Source organism: Diabrotica undecimpunctata, chromosome 7 (assembly GCF_040954645.1).
Source record: "Diabrotica undecimpunctata isolate CICGRU chromosome 7, icDiaUnde3, whole genome shotgun sequence".
In the NCBI taxonomy this organism is placed as follows: Eukaryota; Metazoa; Arthropoda; class Insecta; order Coleoptera; family Chrysomelidae; genus Diabrotica; species Diabrotica undecimpunctata.
Window position 1 is genome coordinate 28,771,961 of NC_092809.1, and position 25,458 is coordinate 28,797,418.

Sequence of the window (25,458 nt, forward strand, 5' to 3'; positions counted from 1 at the left end):
TTTAGAAAATTTAGCCGCATTGAAAACATTAGGTCTTCCGACAGAACATTGGGATTTTATTATGTTTAATTTACTTTTGTCGAAATTAGACGCGGATTCAGTAAAGTTATTTGAGTTAGAAAATAAATCGAATAAAATCCCGTCATTTCAAAAATTGGTAGAGTTTATTGAAACTCAGTACATTGCTTACGATAATTTGAATAGTAGCTTAAGTGAATCTAAGAAATCGTCGAGGGCTCCAACTTATAGGGAGCCAAAGTGTAATTATAAACATTCCAATGAGTCAAGGCATAATACTAGTTCATCCTTTGTTACAAATTCGTCGTCAATATGTTGTGCTTTATGTAAACAAAGTCATTTTCTTAACCATTGTTCGTTGTTTTTGAAAAAATCTCCAAAAGAAAGATATCAATTTTGTAAAGAATCTTCCTCGTGTTTTAGGTGTCTTAATCAGGCTAATCATTCTGTCAAGTCGTGTCCAAAGGCCTTTAAATGTAGTAAATGTAATAGTCACCTTCATAATAGTTTGTTGCACTTTGATAGAAATCGTTCCAATAGTCAGTCGTCCATAGAAAATACTAATAATCCAGGGGCATCGGGAGTCGAACAAAATTCGCCTGAAATATCACATTGTGCTGCTAGTTTTATAGGTAAGAAAAACGAGACAAAAAAGGAAATTTTGCTCGGTACCGTTTTAGTTCACGCGATTGATAGTAAGGGGTGTAAACAGCCCTTGAGATGTCTGCTAGATTCAGGTTCAATGAGTTCGTTCATTAGTCGTAAAGCTGCCAGTAGATTAGGTTGGCCTAAAACTCCTTGTTCATTTGAAGTTAACGGACTCAATTCGATGCAAACGAAACTGAATCAAGGTCAAATAAGTTTTTCTATCCAACCTCGTCATCAGGAGTCACCGGTGTTTCACTTGGAGGCTATTATTACAGATCGGGTTTGCTCGGATTTGCCGAGCACCAAAATTGACATATCGACGTGGAATTATATTAAAAATTTGAAGTTAGCCGATCCCGAATTTAACTGTAGTCAATCTATAGATTTGTTAATTGGTTGTAGCATATTTTCGAAGGTGTTGTTAGAAGGTAAAATTGAAGGTAAAGTGGGACAACCAGATGCCCTAAATACCGTTTTTGGTTATATTTTGTTAGGACCTACTAGCACACCTAACCTTTCGTCGACTTCGCTTGTTTGTCTTTCAAATATTGAAGACCCACTAGATTCTTCGTTAACGAAATTTTGGGAACTGGAAAACGTACCGGAAAAGCCAGTTTCAGAACCAGAAGACGTTCTGTGTGAGAACATTTATCTGGAAACGCATAATCGGGACGTCTCGGGTAAATATGTTGTATCTTTGCCTTTTCGTGAATCGCCGCCTTGTTTGCAAGATAGCTATGATATTGCTTTAAATAGATTGCTATCATTAGAACGACGCTTATCTCGTCAACCAAGTTTGAAAAAAGAATATTCTTTTCATATGCAGGAGTATCTTGATTTAGGTCATATGCAGTTAGTCTCTAATGCCGAAAAGAAAAGGGGAAAGTATTATATTCCACATCATTGCGTTGTGAAACCAGATAGTGCTTCAAGTAAAATTCGAGTTGTATATAATGCGTCTCAGAAAAGTCCCAGTCGCGGTAAATCTTTAAACGACTATTTACTGGTCGGTCCTAAGCTGCAACAGAACATAGTCTCGCTGTTGTTGAATTTTAGACTTAATCGTTTTGCGCTGTGTGCGGACATTCGTCAGATGTATCGTAATATTTTAGTCGCTCCTGAACACACGGATTATCAACGCGTGTTATGGAGATTTTCTAGCGCTGAGGAAATTCAGGAATATCGTTTATTAACTGTTACTTTTGGAATAGTATCTTCGCCGTATCTCGCTTTAAGAACTCTCCAACAATTAGCATTAGACGAAGGCTCTCGTTTTCCTAAAGCCGTCTCGCTTATTCGTCATGCTTCGTATATTGATGATTTTGTTTTTGGTGCTTCGACTCTCGAAGAAGCACAAACTTTAGTTGACGAATTAGTCGCTTTGTTAAAGTTAGGAGGCTTTGAGTTACGGAAATGGTGTTCGAATGAACCCAAATTGTTGTCGCAGTTTCCTGAATCCCATATTAATCCTCACTCCATTAATTTTGATCCAGAAGCAAATGGTCCTTCATTAAAAATCCTTGGTTTGAAGTGGATTGCACAGTCCGACGTCTTTCAATTTTCAGTCAAATTGCAAGACGTCCCTTGTACCAAAAGATCGTTTTTGTCCGAATTAGCTCGAATTTATGATCCTTGTGGTTACTTAACACCTATTACCTTTTTCATTAAACATTTAATCCAACAACTTTGGGCAACCGGTCTTAAATGGGATGATCGTCCTCCTTCGGAAATAATTCGTGTATGGGAGCAATATAAGAGCGAACTATCTCTTATTTCACAGTTCAAAATTCCTCGTTTTTTGAATATTTCCTCATGTCCCATCTTGGAGCTTCATGGATTTGCCGATGCTAGTGAAAAGGGATATGCTTGTGTCGTTTATATTCGTAGTATTGATACTCGTAACCTAGTTCAAGTTAATTTACTGTGTGCCAAATCGAAAGTAGCTCCTATAAAACAGATTACTATACCTCGATTAGAATTGTTAGCTGCTGTTCATTTGGTAAAACTTATGTCGTTTGTGTTAGAGTCGTGGAAGCATATAATATTTCAAAATGTGTATGCTTGGTTAGATTCTCAAATCGTATTGCACTGGATTAAAAGCTCCCACTCGAGATTCAAAACTTTCGTCGCAAATCGCATTTCGTATATCCAGTCCCATAGTCAAAATTATTCTTGGCATTATATCGAATCTCGAAATAATGCAGCCGATGCGCCTTCGCGAGGCATGCTACCGGCCGCTTTTCTATCAAAATTAGACTGGTTAACAGGTCCTTCGTTTTTGTATAATATTCCATTAATTTTTCCAGAGGTTCCTCCCTCATTGCAGGAAAAATCCTCTTTGGAAGAGATAAAGAAAGCTTTAGTGTTTGTTTCCACTCGTGAGGAACATTTTCTGTCTTGTTTGCTGAAAAATAAATCGTCTTTTACCTCGATCCAAAGAATTTTGGCTTTTATGTTGCGATTCGCGCACAACTCTCGTTATAAAAGGTCGAAACGGTCAGGACCCTTGACTTTCGTAGAATTAGAAGACTCGTTGATTATTCTTGTCAGATTTACACAAGAAAAGTATTTTGAAGAACATCTTCAATCAAATTCTTTTCCAAAACCATTTCGTAAGTTGGGAGTATTTTTAGATGATAGTACTCAGTGTTTAAGAGTAGGTGGTCGTCTATCTCAGTCTTCGTTATCGTATGAAGCAAAACACCCGTTTTTGTTACCAAAAAAATCTCGCCTTACTACTCTTCTAGTTCGTCATTATCATGAGAAGTATTTACATGCTGGATTTAAGAGTACTCAGTTTTTGGTTAGTCAAAGGTTTTGGATAATGTCTTCTAAACAAGCCGTTAATTCGGTATTGTCCAAATGTATTAGATGTTGGAAACAATCTCCTAAAAACTTACAACCCCCTATGGGTAATTTGCCTAAAATTTCGTCTCGGTGCCATTAAACCCTTTTTGATTTGTGGGTTAGATTATGGTGGACCGTTTTCGATAACCATGTCTCGTTACAGGGGAGTTAGAACTCAAAAGGCCTATTTGTGTCTATTTGTATGTTGTGCTACAAAGGCTTTACATCTTGAATTAGCTAGTGATTTGACCGCGGAAGCCTTTTTGGCCGCTTTACAACGTTTTATCGCTCGGAGAGGTCGAGTATCGCAAGTGTTTTGTGATAATGGCACTAATTTTCATAGTGCTTATCGACAACTTAGTAGCTTCATGGAGAGCGCTCTCGATAAAGAAAATATTAAGTTTTCATTTGCTCCTCCTGCTGCTCCACATTTTGGTGGTATTTATGAACGGGGAATTCGTTCTGTAAAGGAACATATTGTTCGTATAGTCGGGGCTCAAATTTTGACCTACGAAGAATTTTATACCGTTTTAACTTTAATTGAATCGGTCTTAAACTCACGCCCTCTCACCCCATTAACCAATGATGTTGAAGATCTCAATGCGTTGACCCCAGGACATTTCCTGACTCTTGAACCCTTGACATCTTTGTCTGTGCCTGATTTTTCGGAGGTATCCTTCAATCGTTTGTCCAGATGGCAGTTGTTACAACGCATCCATAGGGATTTTTGGGCTCGATGGCGAAAGGAATATTTGCACACCTTGCAACAAAAGTCCAAATGGTTAGATTCTGGCTTTGTACCAAAAATCGGTGCCTTAGTTGTTTTAAAGGAGGATAATTTGGCTCCGTGTAAATGGCCTCTCGCGCGTCTTGTTGAATTACATGAGGGTAAAGACGGTGTAGCTCGAGTGGCTACCGTACGTACGATCACCGGAACCTTAAAACGGCCTCTTGTTCGAATCTGTCCCTTGCCGATAGATGAAGATTAGATGGTCAGCCTTTTTACTGATTTTGTTTTGTTCGACTTTTGTCAATATAACCGCGACGAAACCAGCATTTTAATTTTAATTTTTTTTATTGTAGTTTAAGTTTTGAATATTTGTGTAAGATTTGTATAGGAATTGTTTGTATTAATTATCGTTTTAGTTGTTTAAGTAATTATAGTATTTGGAATTCGTTTTGTTTTTTAAAGACCTTATGGCCTTTAAAGGGGGGAGAATGTTTAAATTTAAATATGGTTGTATAAATTAATCAATACATTTGTCCTCCCTGTATTCCTACGATCCCTATAAGTACCGCCATCGGGCTCGTGGAATGCGTCCCTTTATAAGAGAAGAGCACCAGTCGTTGAAAAGAAGAGACGCAATCCGGCACGTGAACCCATGCACGCATATTGAATTGATTTCGTTTGTTGTTTTGTAGTGCAAACCCTGGTAATTAGACCCAGCGGTAAGTTTTTACCTAGTTTTACCTAAACCTATAAATTGTCTTTGATTGTTTATTGCAACCATTTAAATTTTAATAATTATTTGCACCAATGAGGAAAAGTCCATTTTTCTCGCCAGAGTTATCGAAGGAATAGTTCTGTTAATTAACTACTATTAATTTGTAATAGTACGTTTGTTTGTTAATACCCCACAACGTTTGTGGGTGATACTAGCGAGCAAAACAGTCATTTTCAACCGTCCACAGCTAACATGTCGTGTTCAACTGAAAGTAAAGTTTTATGTTACCTCGCTATAGCATACTACAAGATTACAAAAAAAAGCGGAGACGTCCTAGACGTTGGGTATTTAAAAGTTTAACATATGCGTTAAGTCGAGTTGTTTTGTTTTTGTATTCTGACGATGTACATTTCCATAAACAAACACATTCTCGTAAACAATATATAAATTCTAATGAAAAGTCGTGGCTGAGAGTACGCATATCCATGATTAAAAACTGATCTTTTCACTTCAACGATCGCTGAAAACTGCCGGTTTTGCTCACCAGTAGTGATACACGCGCGGTTTTAAATGACGAGCCAAGTAAAAAATAAAACAAACTGACGAGCCGCGAGCCAGGCTCGTAGGTACCTATATAAAACCGCGGTATTGCAATGATACACTGACGAGCTTTACCGACGAGCCACAAAATCGCAGTTTTACTCGCCTGTCGATCATGGCCTTAATGTGCATAGAAATTGGTCTAGTCTTTGAAATTCAGTTCAAAATTTTGGAGTTTATATTTTTTTAGAAATTTAACACTAAATCAAAATAAATCTTGGATACTATAATAGACGATTTATTTCACCTTAACTTGACCATAAAATGATCAAAAATGCATGTTGTATATCTGTGGATATAAGTGTGGAAACAGAAAATTCAAGAAAGGTAGAGTAAGTGGGAGATGCAACTAGTGTAAGCAAACGTTTTACAGATTGAAATTATTTATCGTGCAACATTTTGAATGCATTCAGGGTCTGCAAAAGTCAATAAAATTTGACTAGTACAATGAATATTGTACCAGTTATAACTAATTACAAGCAAGCCTTGCACCTTGCTTAGTTTAAAGATGGCACTTACTTGTTGCTCCTTTGCCCATCATACCACTGCTGCATATGTTATTGTTGGTTTTACCAGCATCTTATAAATCCAATATAACATGTCTGGTGTTACCCCCTACATTTTTCTAGAAGATCGTCTGACTACCATTAACTTAGTCATCGCTCTTTTTGTTATTCGTTGTATCTGCTGATTCCAAGTAAGTCTCGAATCTAATATTACCCCAAGATACTTTACTTCGCTCACCAGATTTAGATTTGTAGCATTCCGACTTCTTATACCTCTAAATTTCTCCTTCTGGTAAATTTCATGAATTTTGACTTTTGCGGGCTTTGTAATTATCTCTGACAGTATCATTAAATTTACCGTGGACTAAGGTTAACAGATCATCCGCATAGTCCAGGATATGATGTCTCCTTTTTTTTTTGATGGAGGAAAATTTTCTCCTCCATCGACGTGCGCTAGATGAGATGGAAGGCCTACGACGATATAAAACAGCGTATGCCACAATAGAGGGTCAAGTTCCGCTAGAGTACTGATCTAGTGGGAACTCCACCGGGCTTCTGGGTATTGATTGGAGGCCAACCGCCCGGAGTTCCGTTAGACTATCGATCTGTTAACTCCACTGGCCCTAGGGTATTGACCGAAGGCCAACCGCTTCTGCTAGAGTATCGATCTAGTGGCAGTTCCCTACCCGGTCTTGAAATATTGATATGAAACAAACCTATTCTTTCCTGTGACGAAGTACTGATTAGTTGCTGCCCGCTCCTCGCCGAATCGAGTGTTGATTGGCCCGTTCCATCTCTATTCCTTTGACCCGTCCCTTCCCGTCTTTGCCGAGTGTGTATGAACACACCGTAATTACCGTTTAGATTTTATGACATTCATTGTATTTTATTTTTCGCAAGGAATTAAGCAGTGGGTCATAGCGCCGTCAATACCGTCGTCATCAGGATTGACGTTTTTTAGTTTTATTGTACATTATTTTGTTATTTATTTATTTCTAATATATTTTTCTAATTTCTATTTCTAATGATTCTAGAAAAATGAAGAAGGAACCAGAGATTGTGTTTACGATCAAACGCATAAAATTGCAATATCTGGGACACGTTATGAGAAATCAGCACCGTTACTCCCTGCTGCAGTCTATATTGCAAGGTAAAGTCAAAGGTAAGCGAGGACCCGGTAGAAGGAGAATATCATGGCTGCGGAATTTAAGAAACCTTCTTAACATGGTTTAAGAAAACCTCAACGGAGCTGTTTCGAGCCGCAGCGAGCAATATCATGATTGCCAATATGATTTCCAACATCCGAAACGGATAGGAACCAGAAGAAGAAGAATATATTTTTATTTAAATTAAACATGTGTTTTAGTGAGTCTGTTGTCTAAAGGAGCTACCCGTCACACTACCCATAGCGATCAACCCATCCATGAGCGAATTCCAGAGGAGAGGAGATAAGAGTCCCCCTGCGGACAGCATCTGGCTACCCATGCTGACACTGTATAACTCAGCAACGTAAATTATACGGCTCTTCGGCATGCAGTATATCCATCTGCAGCTTGTTTCATCTATTTCTTTTAGACGACTTGTACTTGTGACTGCTTCGTAGGAGGTGTTGTCGAATGTTCCCATATAAAGAAATGCATCCAATCTCATCTCTTCTCATCTGAAGTGGAATATCCACAGAGAATGCTGTTCTATATGCATAGTGTCCCTGATATACTGGACTTTCAACCAATACACCATCCCTAATGTGCCTATCGAGCAGTTTTTCTAGTCGTCAGTACAATTAACATCACACTTAACGGCTCAGGAACTTGCTTTTTCCCTGTCCGGTTTTGCCAGATTTGAGTATAAAAGCCACACTTGCGAGTTGCGATCCCAGTCCTAAGCTAACCTGAAGTATCATGCATAATTTTTTTGTACACAGGGCCATTTTCGTTCTCTAGACGTATTGAATAAATGCCGTTTTTATTGTCAATTTGATTTTGTCCCGATCTACACTTCTTTTGCCATACGCCAGTTTTCCCAGTACCATAAGTTGTGTTCCCAAGCCCAGTTTGCTGCCATGTGTCTAGTGGTGTCAGTTTTGTTTTATACTCAGGCAAGTTGTCTCTTCACCATTCTGAGTCCTCTATATCCATTCACCTGATTATGGATAAAATAGTAAAAAAAATAAGAACTAAAAAATGGTTCCAAACGAGAGAAAAACAACTTAAAATAATCTGCCATGCAGACGACGCAATACAAGTCTCTCAAAGTTAAGATGATTTAAAACTTATTACTGCACCAATTTAATATAACCGCTAGATAATGTAACATATTAATTTCCCCAAAAAAGACAAAATGCATGGTTATAACAGCAAATTTACTAAGATATAAATTGGACATGAAAGGTAAAAGAATAGAACAAGTGATGGAGTTTAAATATCTAAATAGATTAAGTGAACAGAGGCGGAGGTTGGCTGAATAAAACAATATGGAGAAAAATATCGGGAAAGAAATAAAAGACAGGATTTACAAAACAGTCATTGGACCAATAATGACATACACGGTAGAAACAGGTCCTGATATGGAGAGAACAAAAAGAATGTTAGAAGCAGCAGAGATAAAATTTTTTAGAAAAAACGATGGTAAGACACTATGAGACAGAGCTAGAAGCACATATATACGACGTAGATGGAAGGTGGAGAACATCAAGGACTGCATAAGAAATAGAAGAGTACAATGGAACAACCATGTAAGCCAAATGACAACAAATAGAGTAGTAAAGACACGAGAGACGGTCCCCCAATAAGAAGACGATCAGTAGGAAGACCACGAAAACGATGGAACGACAACTTACTGGACGTGCATTAAAAAACAGACTGTCAGGTCTATGACGTTATGAGCTCAAAAACTTTGAGATGTGGATAATTCGCCGCTCTCCATATTTCCGTGGACTGACCATGTTAGAATTAAATAAGTTTTAAGACGCATGAATAGAGATCGTGAAATTGTAGAAATTAAATATATAATAAAAATATAAGGAAAACGCGGTCCTAGCAGACGACAAATGGCATGGTTGCGTAACATCAAGGAACGGACAGGATTATAGCTCCAAATCTTAATAAGAAAAGCTCAAAATAGAGATGGATTTGCAAAAGTCATTTGCCAATCTCCATTAGAAACGGCACCTAAAGAACACACAATGATGCCCGTCTGTCATTTTTAAGAATCACGTCACGTCAAAGGTATCTTAGTTGAGTTATTTAAAAATGTATTAGTTTTATGATTCAGGGAATATGTAGGAGGTGGGGAGGGGGGAGTGATACTTTTAGACACGTACTGTATATCGAATGAATCACAATAATATAAATTTTCATAATGCATGTATAAGTATTTAGAATAAATGTATGTTTTTATAATAGTTATCTTGAAATAAGGTCAAATGAGATATTAGACTTTTTTGTTCTGAGAAACTTTATCTAACATCCTCTACAATATAATAGTAACTGTTGAATTAAGATATTTTATGAGTTAAAGTATGTGTGTGGTTGGAAATATGACTGCGGATTACTGAATCTATTCGTCTAACCAATTTTTGTTAATTGAAATCGTGATTTTCTGCACTTTGTAATTTTTATTTTGCATTTTTATCCTAACCAATCGACAAGTTTAGAAGTTCTTATTTTTGTTTTTAGGTTTTATTTTTATTTTTTTTTTTGTTGTATTTGGTTTTACGTATTTTTTTGCTATTTTTTCTTATATTTTTTATTTTATATTATTGTTTGAATAATTTTATATATTTATATATATATATATATATATATATATATATATTGTTATGATATGTAAAATCGAGAAAAATATTGGTTTGTTTAAAAATATTTCAAAATTCAATAACATTAAAATAATTCAGATAAGTAGGATAATATCCAACAAACATTTCGAAGAAGGAGAGTTATTAATTTCTTGAATTACCTGTACTAAACAAAATGTAAGCTTTGCATAAATTATTTCTTTGTTATACTTGAGTGACCCGCATAATTTTAAGTGAAAACAAAAAGACAATTGAACGGGGTTTTCCAAAATACATTAATGCAGTGATTAGAGACAAATAGAAGAGATTTTAGAAAGAGGTTTTTGTTAGTTTTTAAGAATTATAGAAAATATTATTTGTAAATAAGTTTTAGGAAATTTTATAATTATAGGTAAAATTTTGTTTGTTATCGAAATGAAAAAATGGGGGAATTGTGACGAGTTTTGATTGGCGGAGATTGAAAAAGGTGGGATAAGTATGTAGGAAAAAGTTTAGCGAGATTGAGGAGAGAGAAAAGAGTCAGTTGGTTTCCAAGTCTGTAAGAGGAACAGTGATTGTTCTCTGGCGGTTCCTGAAATGTAGCAAGCAGTAGTGTTGAATGTTAGTGAGTTTTTGTGGAGTTAGTGTATCTGACAGAAGCTGAAGCAGCAAAATATTGTAAGTCATATTTCTCTACTTATATTCCAAGAGTCACTGTTCAGGCCAACGAGAGATTCAGTTTATCGTAAAGAGAAGATATTCCAAGAGTCATTTTTCACTCGGGCCAACGAGAGATTCAGTTTATCGAGAGGAGAAAGGCTATCATAATTTGAATGATTTGTGCTTTTGAAGGAGATCATTAAGGACGATATACTTGCAACAATCTGTGTAAGATTGCTGATTACATAGGGAGCGGTTGAGAGGAGATAATACAGTCTACAAGGAACAAGGATTTGGACCACTCATCATCAGAGAGAGATATTTTTGTTTTCTGCAGTTTTTTTTTCTTTTATTGATAACACAATTTTTACACGTAATTTAGAAAGGATATAAATATTTTGATTAGGAGAGTTAGAATAGTTTGGGATTTTGAGTTTTCAATTAATATTGTTTGTACCATAAATTTTGATTGTTCACGTACGGAGAACAAAATTTTGAGAATCCTTATATGAGATTTGTTTATTGAAAACTTTTGAGTGTGAATTATTTCATTATATTTATTTCAATATATAGTGTTAGATCATATGTGTTTTTTATTATTCCGGTATTCTCTGGACCTTACCTTTCACATGTAATAGCATAGATATTGAAGCACGAATTTAACCCTGAGATAAAAGAATTAAAAATTGTGATAGAGTCATAATCATATCATTTAAATAATTTTAATTAATCAAAAAAATTAATTAGCTAATTATTGCTTGGCGCACCAAGACTTTAAATATCACAATAATATATATATATATATATATATATATATATATATATATATATATATTTATTTTTTGTATATATTTTGATTTCACAATACTGTTACGATAAATAATGACGTGTCATATGACTCAAAACTGTAAACATATTTATTGCTAATATCTTTTCTGTTCTAGTTATTTCGGCGCTCAGTTGAAAGACCTGTTTACTTGAATTGTGATGAGTAACCCGCGACTTGAAATTTCCAGAAGCAGGCCAAATAAAACCCGTCTGAGCGACATTCTGGGGTCTTCGATGAGAAATCGCGGCAATTCTTGAATAATGGGATTTTATATTTAAAGAAGGAATACTGTTGTAAAGGAACAGTTAGTTTTTGAACATCGCGTCGCGTTTTAAAATGTAACGCACGTATTATAATAAATGTAGATAAATTATATAATTATTAAGTGTAAAATAAATTAGTACAAATAAAAACATTAAATAAACTTTTAAGTGTTATAAGTGTAGAACCTTGAATAATAAATAAAAACAATAAATTAGACTTATAATAATATAACAATACATATATTTTACAATTTTAAACCTATGTTTAAAAACTGTATTTGTACAGCGTTTTATATACTTTTATATCTTTAGACATTAGTATTTGAGAAAGACTTTTAAAGATTTTTTAAAATCAATATTCAAATTTTGTACATTATCCTTTATGTTTTTACAATTTAAGATCATATGTCCCGTTGTTCCTATTTCTCCTCGATCACATACTGGATCTTGCCTTAATTTTATTTTGAAAATATTTGATGGAACCAAATGACTTAAAGTACATGAATATGTTTAAAAATGAGAATGAGAATTAAAGCAATTAGAGAATTAAAAAAGTATTGAAAAAAGAATGATATAACAACTTACATTCATGATCAAAATGAGGTAGTAAAGTACAATATATGGAGCATCACTCCTCCTACTTAACTCCCATCTTCAAAGACGGGAGGTATATACACCCAATGAGTTAACTATCGTATTAACAACTGAATTGTTACTTACACGAAAAATGGTTGCTAACGATATCCTTTGAAAACAAATTTTTTTCTTGTAAGCGGGGCTTTGCAGAAATCAACTGATTTTCCCTAGCTACTCGCGAGAAAAAAAGATTCGAGGAAATCAAATTGAGTCTCAAAAGGTACGAGTGGACATTGTCGAGATCTTTCTTTCTTTCTTTCTTTCTTTCTCCCCTTCCTTTTACCCTAACAGGGTGTCGGATTTGGGCTAGCTATTTTAATTTCCATTTACCCACCTCTTCCATTCTTTTCTGTTTCCTGCCATTATTTTCAATTCCTCGAGTGATTTTTGTTTAAGTTTTCCCGCCTCTACTACTTGCTGTATCCATTTTTTTCTTGGTCTGCCTCTTTTCCTTTTTCCGATGTTTTTTGCTTCATAAATTTTTCTTGTTATTCTATTGGATTGCATCCTCATCAGATGCCCATACCAGTTCATTTGTCTCTTTGCTATTTTGTTCATTATCGGTTCCTGGTTGGCCATTCTCCTAATAGTCTCGTTGCTTAATCTATCCCATTTTGTCGTTCCAACTATCCTTCTTAGATGTCTCATCTCCATTGCGTTTATCCTGCTCTTGTGTTTTTCCAGAATTGTCCAGTTTTCACTTGCATAGAGCACAGTCGGTATCACTATTGTGTTATATATTTTTATTCTTGTTTCTCGTGCAAGTTGTCTTTTTCCCATTATTGGGGCTAACGCATAATATAACTTGTTTGATTTAACATTGTCGAGATCAGTGACATAAAACAGTCACTTTTTCTGCCGTTATCCCTATGCGGAGTCCGCTTCCCTAATAAAACTCTTAATTATTTATAAGTATTTGCCTTGGGTCGTACCAAAACTAACCCACGTCACACATATGTCTAATTTAAGCGTCCCCAATAAGGACTTCTTCTCGTATTCGGTCTAAGTACTTTCATCTCAACGATTCTTTATATTGGGTGATTATCATTTCGACGTTGAACATTCTGCAGCGTCTTATTATAATGCTCTCGCATTTTAGCCTCAATTAGTGCCACATCTAGAATACCCCTAATGTATATGCATTCCTAATTTTTTTTCCGTCACTTTACTCATCCATTATCATCATTACATTTTAAAATGTATACTATATCTTGTCTGAATTCTCAATATGATTGAGTCAGATATAATTAAATTATTAGAATAATTTTTTACCAAACAACAAAAACAAAATTTGTTTCATAATTTAATGTTTTGTATTTTGAGAACGATGTCCGGCGTGGAAATCGAAAAGCAAATAAACATAATTCTAAAGTAAAACTGTGGCTTACTCCCAACAAAAATAGTAAGTTTCCTAATCCATCTAATCATTTTCACTTCTTTTCTTAAAAAAAAAACAACACTTAATAAAGTTAAAAATAGAGGAGTAAATATAACTACTATTAACGAAAGGAAATACTAGCAATAATAGAAGAATTTTACAAGCAGTTCTAGAGATCCCGACAAAAAAAATAATACAGAACCTTTAATCACAGCAACGATTCAGAAATTGAATCAAAAATCAGATATTATTTCCCATATAATAACAAAAATAAGGAATGCTACTTTCGGAATCTTTGAACAATCAAGCTACTTTCCAATTGTCTGAATATTAAATAATTTAGTAACAAATAAATTATATATTCGTAAAGAACGTGAAAAGTAGATATAAATTTAAAAAAAACATTAAAATCCATTGAGCAGATAATATAAAAAATGTTATATTATTTTTGGAATTAAATATTTACCATCCTTGCAAATCAGCCCCTCCCCCCGCCCCAAGAGGTCAGCGTTTGTACTTCATATTTGAAGCTTTACAGACGACTCTCCTAAAGTGCAAATTGAACAAAAATTTTTTACATACACTTTGATTATTCAAAATTAAAATGGCGCAAATTACATCCCTTAATTGTTATAAACAAATAAGCTGTGCATTTAAAAAAAATGTCCATTTTTGAACAAAAACATTGGCCCCTAATTTTGAACTGCGTCATTTTTATAATTCTTGAAAAAATATACGCTTTCCGAATATATAAATATAATTATTTTACGAACAATAACAAAAAAGTAATTCTATCTATCTATATAAAAGGCTAGGACGACAAGTCACACTGTTTGTCCGGTAGGGTAACTATACCACCTAGGAAATAAATCTGAACTACCAACAACTGACATTTCAATCATATTTTGTTCTTGAAACGGTACGGTTGATTGCTAATTCATTCTACAAATTGATGATTCAAATATCCTTACTACTACTATTTTACTACTTCATCAGTAAATTTTTCGTAAAATTATCTTTCTCAAAATATCGGTTACTGTAGTTTTAACGTAAGATTTACATAAACAAACGTCAACGTTTTTTCAAAACAAAATAAAAATTTACTAAAATTTACTAAAATTAAATAAAATTAATTAAAATTAAATAAAGGTAAAGACAATTAAACAAAATTAAAATATCGTTAAACAGAATTAAACAAAATTAAATAAAATTCAAGTTAAATATAATTAAAGAGTAAAATCAAATTTAAAAAATAAATAAATAAAATTAATTAAAACTAATATAATTAAATAAAACGAAATATAATGATAATCAAAATTAAATTATTAAACATAAATACAAAATAATACGAAAAATGTAAATGATAAATAAATCCTATACAGGGTGGTCCTTAAGTAATTGTACAAACAGAAACCGTAGATTATGCACTTTAAAACATTACGATTTAAGCCAACTTGCTTTAATAAAATGTTGATAGCAAGAAAGATACAGGGTGTTAAAGTGAAAATAAAAAATTTTATTTTTCACTATAACTTTTACGTTTGTAAACATTTTTGGACAAAAATTTAAAATCGGATGCTTTTGAGTAGGATAAATTATAATTTTATACATACTTTAATGTAACTGATAGAGGGCGCCACATATGCCACACGTGGCATAAGTTTGCTCCTTAACATTTTTGCTCTTTAAATTAGCTCCATTTGTGTTAAAAAATATTAAAGATACATTATTTTTACATAGAAAAGGTATACTTGTTAGTAACCTCAAAATTTAACCGTTTTCGAGATAATCGCATTTTATAAGTCAGCTGCATAATAATTCTTAGTTGTGATATTTGTGCGGTAAAGCACTGAATACCTGTAGAAAAGCATAATTCATAGTTTATTCTTAATAAAACAACTCAAAGATGATAATGTCTTATTGAAAAAAAGATTCTTATCTTCTTCTTTAGGTGCCGTGTCCGTATTCGGACGTTGGCCGTCATCATGTTGACAATTTCCCTTTTCTATCGTTTCTTAAATTTCTATACCTACTGGCGTTTTATTACTTTTTTCCTATTGTAAAAATCTAAAAACCCAAAATATGTGGTTTATCAAGATGGTACACCACCACATTCTAGAGAGAAGGCAGTGAGAACATACTTAAATACAACTTTTCTGAACGTTGGATTGGTCGTGGTAGTCATATTCCTTGGCAATGTGGTGAGATATTGACATATTTATTTAATTCATAAAAAATCCCAAAAGAATACTTATTATTCATTACATAAAATGTTTACCCATTTTGCACAGGTATTGAATAACACATATGTGTCTTGTTTCATAATACTTTTGCTACAAATCTAACCTTAAAGACTCAACATTTTTACAAAAACATCATCGTTGGCCTAATACCCAATATTGTTTTAAATATAGTAAACACACAGGCAATTTAGTTCAGCATAATATTAGTTCGTTAGTAAATCATAATAGTCCATTTGCTCGAGATGTAATTATAGTTACCCGTAAGCTGTAACGTAACCATATAAATAAGTAATGTCATCGATAGGTTATTCCGTGTGTATATAAGTAACCAATGAACGAGATACATCACAGTTTAATACATCATTTACTACATCAATTAAGATGTAGTTCCATAATATACTATAAGATTTGGATAGTATCCAAAAGAATATATTCATTCATTATACATTATAGCCACCACGTAGCCCAGAATTTAATCCGCTTGTTTTGGGTGTATGGGGCGCATTAAAACAATGTGTCTATAAGAATCCCGTAAACATTCGCAAACAACTATGGGAAGAAATAAATACTGCATGGTCCTATTTAATATGAGACGATCTTTTATGAAATATATTGACAAATGAATAATTAAAGAAAATGGTGGACATATCGAACCCTTATTTTAACAAAAAGTTATTCAATTTAACTATTTCTTAATTTGGTTTGTAAACAAAATGTATTGATTATGACTTTAATTTAACATAAAACGTAAAATGTTTCATGTAAAATCCTATTACATATTCTGTTATATTGTCAAATCCTATTATTAATTATCCTGCTGATATAGTTATTTTATTCAATATTTCCTTAACTATTAACTTTAGTTAAAGGTATTTTATACCAAAATTCAGAAGTATTAATGTTTTTGTCTATTTTTCTTTCGTTGCCTGGAGTAATTGCCTTAAATCGGAATTCGGCAGCTGATTTGTAAAATGCGATTATTTGGAAAACTGTTGAGTTTTGAAGTTATTAACAGGTATACCTTTTTTTTGTTAAAATAATGTTTCTTTAATATTTTTTGCCACAAATACACGTAACTTAAAGAGCAAAAAAGTTTAGTGCAAATGTATGCCACATATATGGCATATGTGGCGCCCTCTATCAGCTACATCAAAGTTTGCATCAAATTATAATTTCTCACATTTAAAAGTACCCAGTTGTAAATTTTTATACATTAATGTTTACAAACATAAAAGTTATACCGAAAAATAAAATTTTAAATTTGCACTTTAACACCCATATATCTTTCTTAATATCGACATTTTATTAAAGCAATTTGGCTTAAATCATAATATTTTAAAGTGTAGAATCTACTGTTTCTTTTTGTTAATTAATTACTTAATTACCACCATGTATAATATGTAACAAATTTCAAAAATTACCAAAATTAAAAAAAAACAAAATTTTTAACGAAAAAAAAATTTAGATTTTTTTAATTATAAAGAACTTAAATGTGTAGTGTTATTATAAAAAATATTAACAATTCAATAATAAGCAGACGTAAAATTTCATAAACCCACATATTAATACCGCGCTATACGAAGTATTCACTTCTGTCGGCACTCCAAAAGTGCAAGCGCCATTTTTATTTTTTTTTAAGTTAATGAATGACTGTAGATGGCAATTGATTGGATCTCCCGTTGCATGCGACGGGCAAAATCACTGGTTTATTTATAAGTAAAGAATTAGCATATTTTTGTTACATTGTTTTTCAATAATAAATTTTTTTTCTTCAATTTTTTCATTTAGTATCCGAAAAATTGTCATAATTGCATTTTTTTCTGACCTATGTTATTGCAAAATACAACTTCCTGGGTTAAACAAATAGAATGAAATTTAAACAATTAAACAAATCGATGTGAAATTTTTATTACATATTAAATATTACAAGACCCAACTTTGAGGGAAATTTCAAAGCCTTAGAACAATTTTTGCAATAGTTATAAATAAATTAATTTTTTCCAAATTTTGCCATTTTTACATTTTTATCTAAACAACAAATATGTATATAAATTTTTGCAAATCATCATTTTGAAACTTTTTGCATGCTCTACAAGATGGTTACGCCAATAAATCTTACGATAAAGCCAGAAAGCTTAGCCAACAAGTACATTTTTTTCCACCAATTTGTTTATAAATAAAAATTATCAATAAATCTCACGTAGAAATGGTTAGAATACGTTTGTATAAATATTACACATTAAAAAAACCTTTCAGTACGCTGGCTTTTTTGAGTGTCACGACAAAAAACCATATTACCCAGGACTAATATTCCAACACGATAGAATAACGCCATGATTTTGCTTTATAAAAAAAAACAAATCATATTTGTAAATTAACAGAAATTATAACTTGTCCCGCTGGCAAATTAATTTCCATAGTGAATACTAATCTTGTCTGTGCCATCTTATATTTTGTCAAAAATAAATATTTCTAGATATTATCTGTACATATTTCAACTACTTTCAAAACAATAGGAGTGAAATCACAGTCACAGCTGTGATTAAATCATCGCATGCAATTAAAATATTTTCTTAATTATGCAATTTAAATTAAATATTAGTTTTTATCATAGGAATTCATAATGTTAGATAACTCTTCATTCATTGTATATACCCATTTGTTATCAGTGGGCAACCGCATTACCAAAACAAATAGTATTGCTAAATAATTCCAAAGATAACAATTAAATTAGACATAATTCATTAATCCAAATGTACAAGCAAGAAAGACATACGCTGAGAGAATTCCGAAAAATATATACTGCAACAAAATATTCTTTATAAAGAAGAAATATTAAATATTTATTCCTTCTTCTTATACCAGTAATTGGGATGTTCTTTTAGGGAGATTAAAGTAAATATTATTTTAATTACTTTTAAATTATGTCTAAGTAAATCATAATGACGTAAAAAGTTAGCCTGCGTATCATTGAAGCTAGCAGTTCAACTTTTATTCGGGTCATTTGAAAATTGGGCCATCAATTAAGTTAATATCCTCACCAGATGGGATTAATTTTATTTAATCATTAACTTAATGATTTAACAATGTAGATTAGATAATATAATTGATTCCTAATTATTTATTTTTTACATTTTTGTAAGAACAATTCTGACTTATAACACGGAAACATAGCTTAAGGCCTTTATTTTAGCTGTAAAGAATTTGAAATTCGTCATTAAAAGAATGGTTATAATCTAGAAGGTGAAGTGCGTATGTAGAATCTGTTTTATTATTGAAAGCCCTTTTATGTTCTGCTACACGTTTGTTAAAGGTTCTACCAGTTTGACCGATGTAAGTTTTTGGGTGGTCGCCACATTTAAGTTTGTATACACCACTGTGTAAGTGCTTTCTATTATGGCTCTTGTTGTTTTTATTATATTTGCCTAAGTTGTTGTTTGTTCTAAAAGCTGGTGTTATTCCTTTCTTTTTTATGTGTTTGGCTATTTTTGTTGTTATTTTGCCTGTATATGTAATCGAGCAGAAGGTACTGAGTTTTTTTTCTTTTTTGATGGAAATACTAATCTCAGGGCTTTCTTGTGTAGTTTTTGATTTAAAGTTTTATTAATTGTTTGTTCGTTCTACTCATTGTTTACTGCTATTTGCTGAATGATATTTAATTCTGTCTCAAAGTTGTATTTTGACATCGGAATCTCTACTAATCTATGTAACATGCTATGATAGGCTGCCAGTTTATGTTGTGTAGAATGGGATGATGAATTGTGTATAGTCGTGTCAGTATGGGTAGGTTTATGAAATACGGAGAACTCCTGTTTATTTTTAAGTCTAATGATTTTTAAATCTAAAAAATTAATGGATTGATTTTGTTCTGTTTCTATTGTAAATTCAATATGACTGTGGAGTGAATTAATATACGATAAAAATTGATCAAGTTGTTTAAAAACAAAGTTTTCAGTGTTTTATTGTTATATAAAATGAATTTCCATCAAGTAATGGTCGAATCCATAACTTAAACAAAGCATTTGTAAGAGAAACACATAATATTGTATCATAAACACAATATAATGTATCTACAAACATGAGATAAAAATTCACAAATTTGTAGGCAAGAGGCAGAAAGTGATAACATCACATATTATTAGGGAATTCCCTGATATAATAGTGCATAGGTTTCTATGATTATATGGGTGTTTACACCGCTGGCCGGGGATTCACGCAACTCTACAGTAGTTTGACTTGTTTATTCGTTGTGAATGAACACTAATGTTGTGCAATGATTACTTTTTCAAGTATCGAGTAATTACAAGTACTTTCTGTATAATATACAGAGTATATAATCATAGTAATCATAGTATACTATGATTACTTGATTACTTTTACTGTATGGGAGACAAACGATTACTATTCGGTATCGAGGCGGTATTCGAGATTCGGGAGTACTGATTGACTACTGAACACTTGAATACCTACCATTATTTTTATCTTTATTGCCTGTGAGATGGAGATTTTTTAAATTTTTTTATCGGTATTTAAGACAAGGTGATGATTTGGGATTTAAGGGTTAGGTATACAGTATGTACTATTCTAGTAGGTACATAAAAATGGAATATTATAAATCATTTATTAGTAATGTATAGAAATAAAAATAAATGAAAGAAAATAAAATATAATAAAATGTAAATAAAAATAAATAAAAGTAAACAAAATATAATAAAACATTCGTTGTTAATAAAAATAAAAATGTATCTAGTACAACATTTTAGTATTTTATATACTTTATAAATTATTTATGATACTCATTATTCTATTAATTATGTACACAATAGTAGATTATAAATATTATTGAGTATATAAATAATTTCTTAAGTTAATAGTATATATTAAATAGAATAATTAAATATAAAAAATAATAAAATATTTACTTACTAGATACCTTTTTATTCTTATTAGCAACAAATATCGTTTTCTTACTTTTTATAAGTATATTTAATAAAATTTAATAAATTATTTATAATACAGATACATTATTCTATTTGTTATTTACTTTAGTTAAGTGTATAGGAAATAATAAAAAGGTAGGTACCTAGTAAATAATTATAGCAATTAAAAAATCTAAATAAAAGAAAAAGAAAAAAAATCAGAATTCCTGAAAAATTGAAACTAAAAAAAACTTAACTTAAAAAATATAATAATTATTTACAGTAAATTTGAATTTCCGTTTAAAAATACTAATTTCTCCACATTTTTTGGCTTAAGTCTATTCCTACGGTCTGACACTACCTGACCTGCTTTGGAAAAAATTCGCTCACTAGGCACAGACGTAGCAGTTACACATAAATATTTTTTCGCTAGTTTTGCCAAAGTAGGGTAAACTACTTCCCTCGTTTTCCACCATTTCAAAGGATCTTCTTTTCTTTTAATATTCTGTTCCTCTGTGTATTGTTTTTCTTCAATTATTAAAGTCGCTAAAGTTGACTGGCTCTTCGAAATTTTTGCATCAAAACTCTTTCATATGGAATCTTCATCACTATCTGAATCAGGAGTGGCAACTGAAATTTGCATTTCTGAAGTTTCCATTTGTTGATCTTCTTTAAGAAGCCTCCGCATCTCGGTTGACAAAGATTCTTTAACGCGAATCACTGCGTTGGTATTATCAAAACCTTTTCTTTTGAAACGAGGATCTAAATACGTAGCTTTTGCCATACCATGTATCAGGCCTTCTTTGATATTGGACGTGCTGGAACATTCTGTACGTATTCCTTGTAGAAAATCTTTTAAACTAGTCACAAGAGGTATAATTTTTGCAACCGATACCGATTTTTCCGCAGATAATTCGGAAGTCACACGTTCGAAAGGTTTTAAAACTAAAAAGACCGCCCGAAGAGGTGAAATGTTTATTGCTTTTAGACAATGCTCCTGTTCACCCCTCTGAAAATATTCTACATTCAGAAGATGGCAACTTTAGCTGTATGTTTTTGCCAAAAAATACAACATCGCTTATTCAACCCATGGATCAGGGAATAATTTTGGCAACCCAACGAATATATCGCAGAAAGTTTTTAGACGAAGTAATGGTTGTATTGCATGATGAAGATAATGCAGAAGATACAAGAGGGCAGCGTACCTTGCAAAACTTAAGGTCTTACAATTTAAAATCAACAATTTTTAATTTTGCTGCAGCATGGGAAGAGGTTAAAGAGCAAACATTAAAAATTGGTTGGAAGAATTTGTTTGATGGCTCAGATGCAGACATAGATTTAATTTCTGTAGGACAATACAATAATGTCGGAGAACATGTAGCTGAGTAAGATGTTTTACAATGGCTAGAAGTAGATGAAGGTGACCCTGTCACTTTCATCTACTTCTAGCCAGCGATCTGACTGGGCATCTACAGATTTACTGCAAAATGAGGTTTCAATCTCAAACTAAATAGTATCATAAACCAGTATGAATTAACAAAGAACAAAACCGCACAAATCACAGCAAATGCCCTCACGTTTTAAACCGATGGATTTAAATAACAAAAGGGAGTAGGTAAGTAGGAATAGAGTCATAACACCAGACCATCAAAAGCCCTTGGAAATACAATATTTCAAGCAGAATTGCTAGCAATCGATTTTTGTTCTCAATAGTGTCTGATAAAACGCCTCAATTGCTTTAGATCGCAAAAATTGATGTTGCAAAACCCATTTTTTATCAGTTTTTCTGAATATTTTGAAAAATATATCTACAACAAAAATTGATACGAGGTAAAATACTTCGAAAAAAATATCAAGTTTACAGTGTGTAAAAGAGAAAATTAGCGAAATAAAAGTGTAACAATAACGGTTTGGCACATGTCATCGTAAAAATAAACATCATCAAAGCACCAAGGCTTTCCATTCCTGATAGAATGATCGCCGCTCTCTAAGTTCTTCTGATTGTTTTATTGCAGTGAACCACTGTTCTCTGTTTTTAAATACTTCTTTTCAGTTTCCTACTGTCATTATTTTGATGTCTCTAATATTCTGGTCCTTGTATCTCTCTTTAGGTCTTTCTCTCAGTCTTTCTGTTTTTGGATTGCATCTGGTAACTTTCTTAATCAGGAAGGGTTCTCTTCATTCTATGTGTCCTATCCACCTCATATATGTGCTTCTGTATCCGTGCTTTAATGAATTTGACTATATCTTCTCCATTCATCGAGTCTCTTATCTCTGGTTCATTCTTCTGCTCAATTTTCTATTCTTATTAGACCCATAATTTCTTTCTATTCTCAAATATTCTTAATCTTTCTTCATCTTTTACTTGTGAAGCACATTGTCTTGACTGTAAATGTGACTATCGGTCTAATTGCCACTTTTATGTGGTCTTCCTGCTAAGGTTTCCTGTCTTCTACTAGTATGTTGTAACTCTACTAGCTTTCGTTGCCTGATATGAATAGTTTTCTACTTTAATCACCTTTATTGTGGTCTACTTTTTTCTTAAATATATTAGGTATTTTGTTTTTTTTTTTAATTCTATTTCTGTTTTCTTTGCTTCAGTTGTGAGTTCTAAGAAGGCTTTTTTCCTGGCTTTTCTTATTTTTCCCATTCTCATTCATATGTTGAAGAAAGTAGTTGAAAACAACGAATTTTTCTCGAAATCCTTCCATTGTTGTTTTTGTTAATCAATTGCTATGTCGGAATGCTTTGATTTTTCATTTGCTCTAACAATATTCTCTCGACACAGTCAAATGCTGTGAAATCTATGAAATTACTGCATAGTTCTATGTGGTGATCGTGGTATTTTTCTATCAATTGTGTTATTATGCATATCATATTTGAAATTGATCTGCGTTAATCTTGTTTTTTTCTATATCTAAAGGGTGAGTTATTATTTAATGCGGGATGTTAAGATGTTATAATATATATAATCTTATATATTATCTTGAAATTGTTTTTCTGTTAATTTTTCGGCTATAGTATATTGAAATTATACTTATAAACAACTTTTAGGAAACATTTATACAAACTTTTAAGTTCCGGCTCACTAAATCCAAAAGCTGTTTTTATACAGAAGTCAACTGTACTATTCATAGATCGATTAAAAAAATATTTTTAATGTCTTTATTTATTATTGATCTTCTTAATCTCAACAACGATTATATCAATATGATTGAGAGAAATTACATAGGCAGCTCTTCTTGGATTTATTTATAGATTTTTATATCTTACAAAAGACTAAATACAGATCAGAAAAAGTTATACATAAAATTATGCCAGTACTTGAATCAATTTGATTGGAATAAACTATTATTTGTTCAATAGTTTTTATGTCAATAAAATGAAAAACTACAAAAAGTGTACAATAAAATAAATCACTGGAGTTACAGGAAAAATCCTGGCCTAAAGGCCCATTTAAAGATGTATTGTAATATTTTTCTGCAAGGAATGTATTGGGTCATTAAAAAAAATCCTGTAAATACCTAAGACAAAAAACTCTACCAGTGTAAAAAAGTCTAGTATGAGATCTAAAAAAACTTTCAGTCAACACAAAAATGAGTTTTGATAAAACCAAAATTCAACAAGAAAAATTTAAGAACAGTCTTACCGGAGCATGCATTCTTGTGAAGAAAGTGATGAAGTTCATTTGGTTATAAAATATATATATGGTATTTCAAAAAGTTTGGATTTAAGACTTATTTTGATTTTAAAATAATTTATATTATTATTAGATTTTAAAATAATAAAAAAATAAAATAATTTTGATTTTAAAATTGCAATTGTTTTGGAATTAAATATATATTTTTAATTATGTATATACATTTCTTCTGGAATACTTTTATAGACTCTATAAACATTGATTATTTAATCAACAATTTTTATCAAATAATATTTAATTAAATATCAAGCTTTATGCTGCTAAAAGTATGCAAGCACTCCAGGTTACCTCACTAAATTACTAAGGAACTAAAATAACTCTTTATATCCACAAAAGTTCCCCATTTACCATATAAAAGTACTCAGTCAACACATGATAATGACCTACTTTTCACTCTGTGCTCTCAATGTAAAGAACTAAAAACATTTGCAGATTTATTTGCAATACTATTTCTAGTGTCTACAGTAACATTCAGTTAGATCTAACAAATAGAACAGAGAAGGTCAATAAGTCATTTATACAATTCTCACTATAAGTCAATTATGAATCTAAAAGATAAGTTGAGGTGTGGCCTGGATTATATTCCTTCATTCTTTGTTAAAATGTGTATATATTTGTTTATCTAAACCAATGCAGATTTTATTTGGTTTGTCTTTACAATCACAAACTTTTCCATGTACCTAGTGCCATGACAGCTTTGTGACTCATGTGATAATTCATAAAAATGGTGATAATACATGTAGATAAAAGAAAGTATATAGACCAATGTTCATGCTGTGAGCCTGAATTGTCATGGCATTGGAAAAATATTTTGATTGAAGAATAGCATGGTTTTGGATCAATCAACTTCAACTAATCTTATCTTTTATCAAAATTACATAGCCAGTTTCTCTGGTGTCTGTAAACTACTCTCTGTTGATTCATAGGATTCTTTTGGTATCCTGCTATATCTAATAACTCAATAAACAGTTAATTTAAGCAATACAGTACA

The 25,458-nt window shown here is 32.0% G+C and overlaps 1 protein-coding gene across 1 annotated transcript in view; it reads right to left on the reverse strand.

Annotated features, from left to right (window-relative positions):
• The window catches only part of LOC140445131 (uncharacterized), a 62,786-nt gene that overhangs the window by 36,352 nt on the left and 976 nt on the right, over positions 1 to 25,458 (reverse strand). The window lies entirely within an intron of this gene.